The following is a 12,940-nucleotide window of genomic DNA, read 5'->3' on the forward strand; positions in this document are numbered from 1 at the left end:
TGGCGAATCCTCTGGGCTATACCATACACCAGGTAGACAGGAAGGGAAGTTGGTGGGGTGGCTTAGCTTTTTTTTACAAGAGTTTTCAGTGCTCTGTGATTTATATTGATAAGTTAGAAGAGGCAGAAACTCTGGGTTTCTGTTTGCAAATTTCTCAGCAGGACGTCTTCACTGGCGTTTTAATCTATTGTCCCCTGGGACCCGGCTCTCAATATCTGGACTCACTAGTGGAGTCGGTAACTCCTCATTGGCTCTAGTATTCCATCTTCAGCATTCTGGGGGACCTTAACTCTCATATTGATAAAGCTAAGAATGGTGTTGCTAGGACACTTTTCGACCACCTAATTTCTCTCAATCTTACTCAATTGGTTACTGGACCTATGCATCAGGCTGGCCATATTCTGGATGTAGTCTTTGCAAACTGCCTGTCTCTTATGGCTGGGCCCCAGAAACTCAGATATGGTCAAATCAGAAGTATATCTCTTAAACACTTATGTCAGAAACTCTTAGAACTGGCAGTAGGTCTCTGGGTAGGATTGGTACTATGTGTTGGCGAAAGGGCAAACTGCAGGACTCTGCCTTTGTTCAGTTGCTTTCTAGTTCCCTCCTTTTGATATTAGGAAAAGTATACAATGACTAAGACAGATTTAATCATTGGCTCACTGAGGTCATTAACGAGCAATTACCTCCAATTATTGATACTTGGAAGAACCAAGCCTGATAACCCTCTTGGTTTTCCCCCTCATTGGCCCAAGAACATCTCAGCTGTAGCAAAACTCCAGAAATACTCAAGCAGATAGAGCCCTTTATAAATTAGCATTAAAAATACCATAAAGCTAACTAAGGAAATGCCTCTTTTTGCATGCTCACCCCACATTTGTGGACTTATGCTGCTGGTTTTTCAATCTGAGAGTGCACTGAGGCCTGCTAACCAGATCTCAGTGTCAGTGTTCTAACCCTATACAAAGTTATGTTGAATTGGATACACCAAATTGGCAAGTACTGATTTATTTATAAGACCCTAGTGTGTGGTACCTTGGTACCCAGGGCATGTAAGACTTAGTGTTAACACAGGGCTACAGCACTGGTTTTGCTACACTGCATCTGAGACAAAATGGACCACAGCCTGCCATTGTAGACTGATGGGACAGTGTGTAACACTGCCATTTCAACTTTGCTATTACACACAATGGCAAAGCCACCACTTAAGTATCTGTAAGTCTCCCTTCCTGCTGTGGAAAGGTTGGAAGCCCTATTGGCTAACCCAGGGTTAAACAGATGGCATCCCAAACTGTCTAACTCCTGAATGGGACCATTTAACAAGGCCAAGTAGGATATCAAATTAATTGGGACAATAAACCCGACCTGATGCCCAGGCCAGATTTAAAGTCACTATTAAAATTAAGTAACTTTTAGAAAGTTGCCACTCTGAACTCCAGCTAGTAAAGTGACCTCACAAAGGAACTGACACATAGATGGGTTTCTGATCACCTGGGAGACGTGTGAATGACTCCCAGGCCTGGGAACCAAGGCAGAGGTGTCACCTCCTCTCCCAAAATGGCCAGTCATGTTGTTATCCCAAAAGGCAGGCTTCAACGGTGAAGCTGCCTTTAAAGGGCCACTTGCTCCTGCATACAATTAGGAGACAGGGCTAAGGGAGGAAAATCTGTGTCCAAACTGGTTTTCCCATTGCAGCCCACTGGTAGCCACACCTCTATGGTGGGCTACCCTGCTACCGAACACGAGGAAGGGAGTGTGCCATCCTGAAGGAGGCAAGAATTGGGCACTCTGAAATAACCAAATGCCACACAACCCAGGAAATTCATCACTAGATAAGAGGGGACCCAATAGCCCATTGGCTTGTGATCGCATGGTATACTCTGGGCACTTTCCTGGGATATGTAGGGCAACCCTGGAACCCGGGCCCTCAGTTCACATGGAATAAGAAGAGAGGACCAAAGAAGCACTGCCTTGATTCCTGTCAACTGCGCAAAGAATGGCTGCACCACTGAGAGGACTGCACCTGCTGCACTTTTGGGCTAGCAAGACGGGGAATGTGCTTGCAGCCCCTGACCCCAGGAAAAGTTGATTTCCCAGCTTCACCAAGACCAGTTACTCCAAGTATCAGTCTTCTGGGCTCCTGGAACCAGCTGCAGGACAACATTAGCTGAAAGAGCCCAACCAGACAAAGAGTCAGTCATCGCAGATGTTTTGCCGCTACCAGTCGCCCGGCAAAACAGAGGGTAAATCTGAAATAGCGAAAACCTGCACCCATGTCTGGAAGACCCGGGAGTGCTGTTGAAGTTTGGATTCATCATTCCCAAGGGACACCAGCTCCCACCAAAGAGTTTGCATCAAACTGCGGTGGAGCATGACCAGTACTGCAGCATCGGCTATCCAGCTTCTGCAAAGTACAGGACTTTAAGGGACCCCGATCTTCAAGTCCAAAGTCAACCCACAACACCTGTTTATGGAGGAACCACCCCGAGCCACCACCATCAACTGCACTACAATTGAAGCATCCTTTTGAACATCACTGCCTGCATCCCTCCGCATCAGGACCTCACCATTGACTTCTATGGCGGTTGTGCTGTAAAGTTTGGATCTTGCTGTAAAAACAAACTGGTGGCCTGGTAACTATCCAAAGGATCCTTTCTGCCGCCCTAGACTTCATTTGTGCTGGATTTGGTCACCCAAGTCAGGCAGGAGTACTCGCACTAACTTTTCCACACTTTTCAAAAGTTTTCAAACTTTACATTTGCCACTGCTCGTTTGCAGTTGCATTTAAAAGTGATAAAAAGTTCTAATATTTGTATCTTCGAAACCCTCCGATGGATTTGGATGATCGAGGTCTCTAAAAATTCATAACAATATGCTCCCTTCATATAAAGTGTTGTCATGTCTATTTATTGGTGTTATTTTCTTATTTTACTGTGTGTTGCTGTTAAATGCTTCACACTAAGTTCCTTTACCACGCCTTTCTGCTCTCAGCCACAGCTTTGCACAATGGAGCTTAAGGGGTACTCCACAATAAGGCTCAACAGGCATATGGTATAGTACACGCAGATCCTCACACTATCATAGAAGCGGAGGCTGTTATTTTTTGCAAAAATTGAAGCTGCAGAGAATGATTCCTGTGCAGTCTTTCAAATATCAAAATATTTTCTGCAGCCTAATGGCTATTCTCACAATCTTTATCCATTGTCGGAACTCTGTGATAGGCTGGCTGATTTTTTTCGCTGGGTGCAAACTGAGGTGGCACAGAGAGCATAAACACTCTGGCTTTGGATGCAGCCCAAGGGGTTGCCAGCAGCTGAAATTAATTCAAGCATTACATCCATCACCTTGTTATTTTTGCCTTTGCCGCCCTGAAGTGCACAAGGTATGTCAATAGCGTTGGTTCTGGGGTCACTGTGCCACTGGAACCAAGCTATACCTGGTGAAAGAGCACTATCTAGGGCAAAACCTGTCCTAGGTTGCTTGTCTTTGGGTTCAGGGAGGACCTTGCCAATCACTTTAGGCAGGACTTTTCCAATGAGGAGCAGGGTCCTGACTGATTTCCAGATGGTTGGGTCTAAACTGAGGTGGCAAAGTGGACAAAAAACAATAGATTGGGATGCAGCCTGAGCGATTGCCAGTGGCTGAGATTATTTCAAACCTTCCATCTGTCGCCTTGCTGTTTTTGTATTATTTGTTCCCTTAAGTGCGCTGGGTATTTCCCAGATGTGAGTCCCAAGCTCACTGCGCTACTGAAGCAAAACTATACCTGGCTAAATAGCCCTAACTAGAGTGAAGCTGGTGCTGGGTTGCTTGTGTTCTGGTTCAGGGAGGACCTGGACTGTCACCTTGGTCTGTATTGTTCCCATGAGGAACAGGATCATATGGCTGTGCACAATATAAGGTGGCATGTAGGGCAAAAGAATGAGGGATTGGGATGCAGCCCAATTGATTGCCAGTGACTGAGATTAATTCAAGCATTCCATCAATCACTTTTCTGTTTTTGCATTTGCCGCCCTAAGTGCACAGGGTATGCCAAGATGTGTCTCCCTGGCTGAAGAGCCCTAACAAGGGTGAAACCGGTCCTTGGTTGCTTGTGTTTTGGTTCAGGGAGAGCCTGGTCTGGAATTTTGGGCTGGACTATTCCCGTGAGGAGCAGGGTCATGGCTGATTTGTATATGGCTGGGTCCAAACTTAGGGGGCATATTTGCAAATAAATTATGGATTGGGAAACAGCCAGAGTGATTGCCAGTGACTGAGATTAATTCGAGCATTCCACCCATCACCTTATTGATTTTGCATTTGCCACCCCAAGCGCACCGAGTATGCCAAAACACCATTACTAGGCTCACTGTGCCACTGGAACCACACTGTTCCTGGGTGGAGAGCCCTAACTTGGCTGAAACTGGTCATAGGTTGCGTGTGTTCAGATTCAGAGAGGGCCTGGCCTGGCAATTTGGGCTGGTCTATTTCCATGAGGAGCAGGGTCATGACTGATTTGCATTTGGCTGGGTCCAAATTGAGGTGGCATGGTGGGAAAAAACGATGGATTGGGATGCATCCTGTGTGATTGCCAGAGTCTGAGATTGATTCAAGCATTCCATCCATCACCTTGTTGTTTTTGAATTGGCCACCTTTTTCGAGCATAAGTTCATAATTTTTTTTTCTGGTTTCACTCCTTCTGTTAAACCAAAGGCAATTGTATACAAAAAAGAGGGATGGGGGCTGTTTCCTCTCTCAAAAGGAGTGGGAGGTCCAGCATAAAAGGGGCCCCAGTGTAAGTATTCAAAAAGTGGGATTATGCTGTTCCTCTAGTGTCGGGGTTGCAGAGTCAGAAAAAACTGGAACCAACCGTGCCCCGGCTGGGGTTAGAGTTGGGAATCCATATGTTGGATTGTAATGCCCTCACACACCCTTTCAGGTGTCATGCTTCATAATTTGGGCTGCCCCTCGTTGGATCGGCAGTGCAATACCCAATGGTCTCCCTTTGGTAGGGGCACTTTATCAGAGATCTTTTATCCAACAGCCGTATGGTGAAGTGCGGGTGTGGGGCCAGAACTGTGTAGATGTAGTAAGGTGCTTTAAAATAGGGTTAGGAGTACCTAGAAGGACATACTTTTATTCTGGGAGCCTCCTACCCTAAGTAAAAATATAAAACAAGGCACTCGACCGAGTGTAATGTCTCACGTAGGGGTGTCCTTGTTAGAAAGTGTGGGTCAACCTGTTTCTCGCTTACAGTTAATTATACTAGCGATTTTTCAGGACCGGAAAGATTCAACTATCTACACCTAGAGTTAGTGGTATTTGGTTTACTCACAGTAATAGTGTCTATTAATTAATGTACCTGTTAGAACCTGGATCTACCTGTAATGGGAGACAAAAATGTTGGTATCATTCAGGCTAATATTGTGCACAACAAACATAGACACGGTCTTTGTGGTGACTCTGACTTCTGTCTCTTACTCATGTGAAGCAAACGCAATTACGTTTGAAAACATCTAAAAAACAGCGTAGCTAAAAACAAGTGGTAAGTCTCCACAGTGAATTATTGTGACTTATTGCCCCTGTGGAAATTCAGTAGTGTAGCAGAAATACATTGGTCTGGACTCACCCAATTAAGTAGAGTACCCAGGCATCAACAGTACCCGGTGAATCACGCACAAGGCTTTGCGCCTATGTGTGTTTGACTAAACAGGAAAAAATACAAATAAAAATAGAAATAGAGGCCGGTGTCTCCAACATTACTCAGTTTGTTGCATCGAAAGTTCCCAAAACACAACAAATGAAGAGTGTGGAGCATCCCCATCATCCTTTTAATTTATGCGTGGTTCATTCATGCAATCTTGGTTGTGCAAAAGCTCAATCATGAAGTGGTTTGGCCCACAGGCATATGTATAAACAATTGAAGCTGTGCAGGATATATATACACACAACATTGCTAGTTAGGGCATTAGTTCTTTCTACTGCATTCATACCCTTGAAATCGTACATTCTCACAGAATTGTGAAATTAGCTGCTGGCAAGATAACAATCGACACCCTATTGCCCTCGTGTATGTGGACAAATAAGGTCGCCGCTTGGTAATTAATGCGGAATTTCTGGGCTATGATCTAGGTTCCAACAGGTACATTAATTAATAGACACTATTACTGTGAGTAAACCAAATACCACTAACTCTAGTTGTAGATAGTTTGATCTTTCCGGTCCTGAAGAATTGCTAGTATAATTAACTGTAAGCGAGAAACATGTTGACCCACACTTTCTAACAAGGACACCCCTATGCGAGACATTACACTCGGTCGAGTGCCTTGTTTTATATTTTTACTTCGGGTAGGAGACCCCCAGAATAAAAGTATGTCCTTCTAGGTACTCCCAACCCTATTTTAAAGCACTCTACTACATCTACACAATTCTGGCCCCACACCCGCACTTCACCATACGGCAGTTGGATAAAAGATCTCCGATAAAGTGCCCCTACCAAAGGGAGCCCGTTGGGTATTGCACCGCCGATCTAATGAGGAGCAGCCCAAATGATGAAGCATGACACCTGAAAGGGTGTGTGAGGGAATTACAATCCAACATATGAATTCCCAACTCTAACCCCAGCCGGGGCAGGGTTGGTTCCGATCTTTACTGACTCTGCAACCCCGACACTAGAGGAACAGCATAATCCCACTTTTTGAATACAAACCAAAGGAAATGCCAAGAAGGATTCTACCAAACTGCCCTTTATCAGACTTTATCACAGAGTTTGTATCATCACCTTGGAACAATCTAAACAAACTATGATATAATGTAAATCTGGATCGCCGTTAGACCCCTGCACCCCGCATGTGCTAAAGAATGGTATTGAGATTATCAATAAGATTTTGAATGCCTTACTTAATAAATAATTCCTCTTGGCTCTTGTGCCTGAAAATTGGAAGTTTGCCTTGATTAAGCCTTTGCTTAAGAAACAAAGTCTGACTACCGGCCCATTTCTTTAATTCCAGTGCCAGTAAAACTATTAGAAAAAATGGTTAATGCCCAACTGGTCATTTTCTTAGAATCACATAAACTTCTTCACTGGTTTCAAGCAGATTTCAGACCTAGACACTCCACTGAGTCTGCAGTCATTGAAGTAATCAAATCCCTAAAGCTGATGTTAGATAGAGGATATAATTCTGTGTTTATTCTTTTAGATTTGTTGGCAGCCTTTGACACAATTCATCACAATATTCACCTTCAATATATGACAGAGACAGGGATTCATGATCATGCTTTGGTCTGGCTTCAATCTTTTTTTAGAAAACCGAAGGCAAGTTGTCACTTTGGAGCTTTTTAGATCAAAGGAGAAATTGCTTAAATATGGTGTCCTCCAGGGCTCGTCTCTTAGCCCAAATGTATTCAGTGTGTACATGTTCCCTCTTATTACTCTTATCAAGCTATTTGGTATCTCCTGCATGTCTTAGGCACATGATACACCACTGATTCTTACCCTTGACAAGAATCCCATTAGCTGTGAACAAAATTTAAAAAAACTGCCTTTCTGAAGCTATTAATTGGATGAATGAAAATTTCCTAAACTTAAAGGCCGACAAAATGGAAATTTGATCTTTTGGGAAGACCAACCAGTTCTCTATCTTAGATTGGTGGCAGACAGTCATGATAAACCACCCTGCCTACCAAGGTGGTGAAGAACTTGGGAGCGTTTCTATAATGATTTGTCTTTTTACTCCCATATAAATCCCATGTCAGTGGTACAATTTTCTGTGATTAAGTCTCTAAAAAGGTTTGTTGACTTTTTGCCTTTTTCGGCGAGGAAGTTGGTTGGTCATGCCCTGATCACCTCAAAAGTGCCTTTCAACAAGTATTATCTGGATGAATGAAAATTTCCTGTAGTGAAACGCCGATAAAATGGAAATTTTACCTTTTGGGAAGAATAACCAGCTCTCTATCTTGGATCGGTGGAACCATAATAGCCTACTCTGCCTACCAAGGTGGTAAAGAACTTGGAGTCATTTTGAAATTGATTTGTCTTTTTACTCCCACGTAAATACCATGTCAGGGGTATGTTTTTCTGTGATTAAGTCCCTAAAAATGTTTGTTAACTGTTTACTTTTTTTCTGCAGGTAAGTCAGTTGTTCATGGCCTGATCACCTCATGACCTGACTACTGGAATAATCTCCTGTTGGGTCTGTCTAATTGTCTGATCCAGAAGCTATAGATGGTACAAAATGCTGCAGAGAAACTGGTACTTCAGCGGCCTCATCAAAGCTCCAAAACATAGGGTTTGCATGAGCTCCATTGGTTACCAGTTGGTAACCAGATTATTGTTTAAGTTTTCACTATTGTGTAAAGGACTGATTGTGAAACTGGTGCCAAATTCCTCTCTGGGCATTGTGTTCCATACTGGCTACTGAGAACATTGAGATCTGCCTTTTGTAATCATATAGCTATATCGAAGTTCAGGTTACAATCGAGCTAGAGCAAATCTATATCTGTTCTCGGGGCACAGGCATGGAACAATATTCCATTCTCTCTAAATCAAGCTGACAACCTTGCTACTTTCAGAAAGCTTCTGAAAACATGGCTGTTAATTCAATCTTAAGTGTTTTCTTTTCTAGAGGGATAGATTTCTTTCTTTTGTTTAGGTGTTATTAGTGCTGAGATGCCTCTTGAGGTGGATGTTGCGCTTTATAAATGCCAAGTTCATTCATCCATTCATTAAATATATCTAATACAGATTTTTCCCCACAACAGAAAATGAACCACCTGACACATTAAAACACCTTCTGAAAAATGAACTGCATTTATAATTAAGAACGCACATTTAAGTATAAAAGGGTAAAAAATTGCAGTAATATCTTATGTACATTTGCATATCAAAAGTAAAATTATTACAATGTATTTGCCTGTATTATTTAACTATTTTGAAACAGAATGACAGAAAGAGCAAGATATATCACTTCACAGAAAGGGATACAATTACTCTTGCACATTAGCTACATTTACAGCAAACGAAGCACAAGATTAAAAAATGGTATTTGAAAATGTACAAAATACTACTCTAATGCATGTTATAGGAGGGCTACTACAACAAATGATGTTGTCATTATTGACAGCGAACAGAGCCATCCCCAAATGTCACTGAGATCAAAGCAACGCGTGTACTTCAAGATTTAAAAGAGGCAAACATTAGTTCCCAACAGCCCACTACTAAAATTCTAAATGTAATACTGCCTAAAGCACCTGAACACACCCCAAGTCAGCTACCAGCTATTGACACTATGAAACACTTAATAACAATGACCAAGAAAACCTCCAGTGATGTTCCTTCTGCCTCTAGAAGATACCAAGACATCCAAATTCCTGAACACTTAACTAAAACACATAATGAAGAACTGCATATGGTTGTCTAGTTACTTCCATGAAGAACAACTTACTCTCTGTTCACATATCTAAATTTGTTCTATACCAAATGTCAGAACACTAACATATTGACCCAAAACTCAATTGTTATCTTGTCCTGGAATTGCAGCCATCATCACTTTGGCTTCTGAGAGTTGTCTTCCAAAATGTTCAATCAATGTAAAGTGAAACATCAAGTATCAAAGTGTAGTTGGCTTAAAGGGGAGGAAAACTTATGGGGTGGGCCATTTAGTAGAAATAGAATTTGCGAGCTTGCAATTATTTGCCCTATATTATAAACACTTAGGGCCTGATGTAGGTAAATCTTTTTTACCACTTCTTAAATACCGATTCTACCGAATCGGTATTTAAGAAGTGGTAAAAAAGAGGAAGGCAGATGTAGGTAATTTTATTTTTATAATTACAGAATCGAAAGGAATCGGTATTTACCGATTCGGTAAATACCGAATCGGTAATGCCCATTGATTGCTATGGGCGTTGAAGCCCATAGGAATCAATGGGCATTACCGAATCGGTATCGGTAAATACCGAATTTTGCAAGGGTGCAGGGGGTGTCACTTTGACACCCTCTGGCACCCCAATTACAGGCATGTGTGCCATGTGGCACACATACATGCCCTAAGGGCATGTCTGTGTGTCACATGGCACAGGTGTGCATGCACAGATGTGCATGCACACCTGGATTCGGTATTTTACCACCCAATTGGATAGGGTGGTAAAATACTGACTCCTAAAGGCCTGTGGCACTGTGTGCAGTGCCACCTACAATCTGATATTTACCGAATCGGTAAAATTACTGATTCGGTATTTTACAGAATCGGTAAATTTACCGATTCGGTAAATTTACCAATTCTGTAAAAAAGGTCCCCTACATCTCAATGACCCATTTACCGGTCGGTAACGGCCGAATTCGGCCGTTACCGACCGGTAATGGCCACCTACATCGGGCCCTAAGTTACAAATACAAAGTACAAGGTGAATGATCACCCTGCTAGCTGTGACGTTATTTTCAGTTTCAAAATAATGCAGGAAGAACTTTAGGCTGATCATCAAATCCATCTATAAATAACAAATGTGTAACAATACTGCAAAATGACACTTCATATATTGCAGATCTGAAACTTGAAACCTAAAGTCGGGACAGGCATTATCTCAAAAGAGCAAATAGACATGTATCCCTGCCCTGAGTAGCCCGGCTGCATTTGGAATTGGTATCCTTACTTTTTTTTTATCTAGTGGGTTGCCAATGGTCATGCTAAAATGTCTAGAACCTGTTCTGTGACCTAGAGTTGTTGACCATGTATGCCCTCTTTACTTGCATGCGACTACTGACGATTGCTTGTTTCTTAACATAAATTTTACTGATGTTTGATATTCAATAGTATTGAGCAGGCATTTTTCCTTTTATATGAGAGAATGTGACATGCAGGTTCCACTTCTGGAAAGTTCCAATGAGATGTTACACTCAGACCATTGTGCTGACATTTCATGTGCTTGTCAAGTACATGTATATCTGATGGCTGTGTGGCACGTGTATGATAGAGAAACTTCATGTGAAGTGAGAGTATGATTGCTGGTAACAGTGAGTTCCATTTGGGATGGCGCAAGATGGAAGAAAGGACACAGGTTGCACACACAGAAGTCTATTGTCTGCATTCCTGAAATGAGAGGGTGGAGAACTAGACACTGATGTTAGGGAGAATAGATACACAACTTTCCTTAGTGTAGTAAGGGGTTGCTAATTAGTCTTTCGTGTGTGCTGCCTTTTGGTGGATGATAGGTTAGAAGGGGGTAGACGTGTCCTTTTTTGCAAGGACCTGAATGAAATTTCAGGAAGACTGACGATAGCCAGATAACTAGACGCCACACACTAATGTGCCTTTGGATAATCCTGATTGGAGCCAGGATAACCATTAGCTGTGTGAGAGCCATCATCTTACACAAAAGTTGTGACTGTACTACAGCCTGAATATAGCATGAGTGCTGAACGTCCCCAAAAGGTTCCATGACCTTAGACAGTAGATTCACATGCACTGTCTAGAAAATGAGTGTAAAGGCGTGATTTTAATCCTCCTACTGTATTATATTGCCAAGGTGCAGAGACCAAGGAAGCAAGTTTGCCACAGAGAAATCAAAGGGCTGCTGTGAGACCAGGGATGGTGTCTGCATGAAAACCAGTCTCCCAGAGGTGAGGGATCGTTAGCTGATGTCTGTGCAACTTGCAGAAGAAGCTTTGTTTAGCGCTTAGAAATCTACCTGTCTGCTCAGAAAGTTAAGAAAAGTACATGGGTCTTTAGGATATGACTTTACAGTACAAGAAGCTCAGCCGTGTTCCTGGTGTGTGGCGCACCCAGAAGAAGCAGATAGAAATTGGGTGTGCATTCTATACTGACCAAGATCTGGGTTGCCAATCAGTCTACCTAGATGTTTTATGCTGCAAAATCATTATGAAAACTGACATCCTTTTCTGATAATAGCCTGCTGGTCAGTATCACCACTGTGTATCCAGAGGGACTTGTGCTGTCACTGTGCAACTTGCCCAATGACTTTTTCCTAGATAGGTTCCACCCGCTTTTTACAGGCAAACAGTCTTCAGTGCATAACTCTTGGATTTCCAGCATAAATCGAAATCTTCATTTGTTTTTTTACCTTCGGTTACCATCCAAACTTTGGATTTCCTTTAAAATTCCAACGATGCCCTAACTGTTTTCTGAAAAGTATATCTCTAATATGTTTAGCATTTATTAAGTATATATGCAACATAAATTGTTGCAAAGTTTCAATTATAAGGTTGGATATCCTAAAATACTATACAAACTGTGCAAAGTTACTTTTCCAACAAAACTTTGAGAAAGTTGCAAAAAATGCTACAAATTAATGTCGATATATAAAGGGACCCATGCTCAAATGTCAACAAACATACATTCATGTGTGCATAGAGGCCAAAATACATGCACAGTCATATTCAGTAGAAGGCAAAGTTTGACATGCATCAGCGGGGCCAGGTTTACTAGCGACTTGCTTTATTATTGCGTGGTGCAAGTCAATGCAAGGCAACGCAAGTCCTTAACTAGAATCTACACAGCCACACAAGGAGTGATTTGCTCTAACTTGCATGACTTTGTCATTGAAATGTAACGCAATGCAGCGACTTGCGCACATTGTGTTGCATTTCACTGTGGGAGGCATTCCCTTGGTGGAGCATGGGTGTTCCAGGGTATTCACCTATAGAATTTGAAGCAGCCCCAGATTTACTAAATCAGTAAGGTTGGGATTGTGCAAGAATGGTCCATCTACAAAAGAGAGGTGTAACGAGGAAAAATATCTTTATTTCTGTTAGTCATTTACTCTGTCCAAGTGCGCTGTATTCTGCAGCACATATAGAAAGAGGAATAAGCCGATAAGGATAGTTTTTGTGTGGATAGGTATACCTTCCTGCACAAAAAGCAATCCTGCCCGTAATGCAGGCACTCTTGCACTATGGTGCAAAGGTTCCTGGATTGGCAATAGGCAGCTCACAGTGCGCCAGCGC

This window comes from Lissotriton helveticus, chromosome 12 (assembly GCF_964261635.1).
Source record: "Lissotriton helveticus chromosome 12, aLisHel1.1, whole genome shotgun sequence".
Lineage (NCBI taxonomy): Eukaryota > Metazoa > Chordata > Amphibia > Caudata > Salamandridae > Lissotriton > Lissotriton helveticus.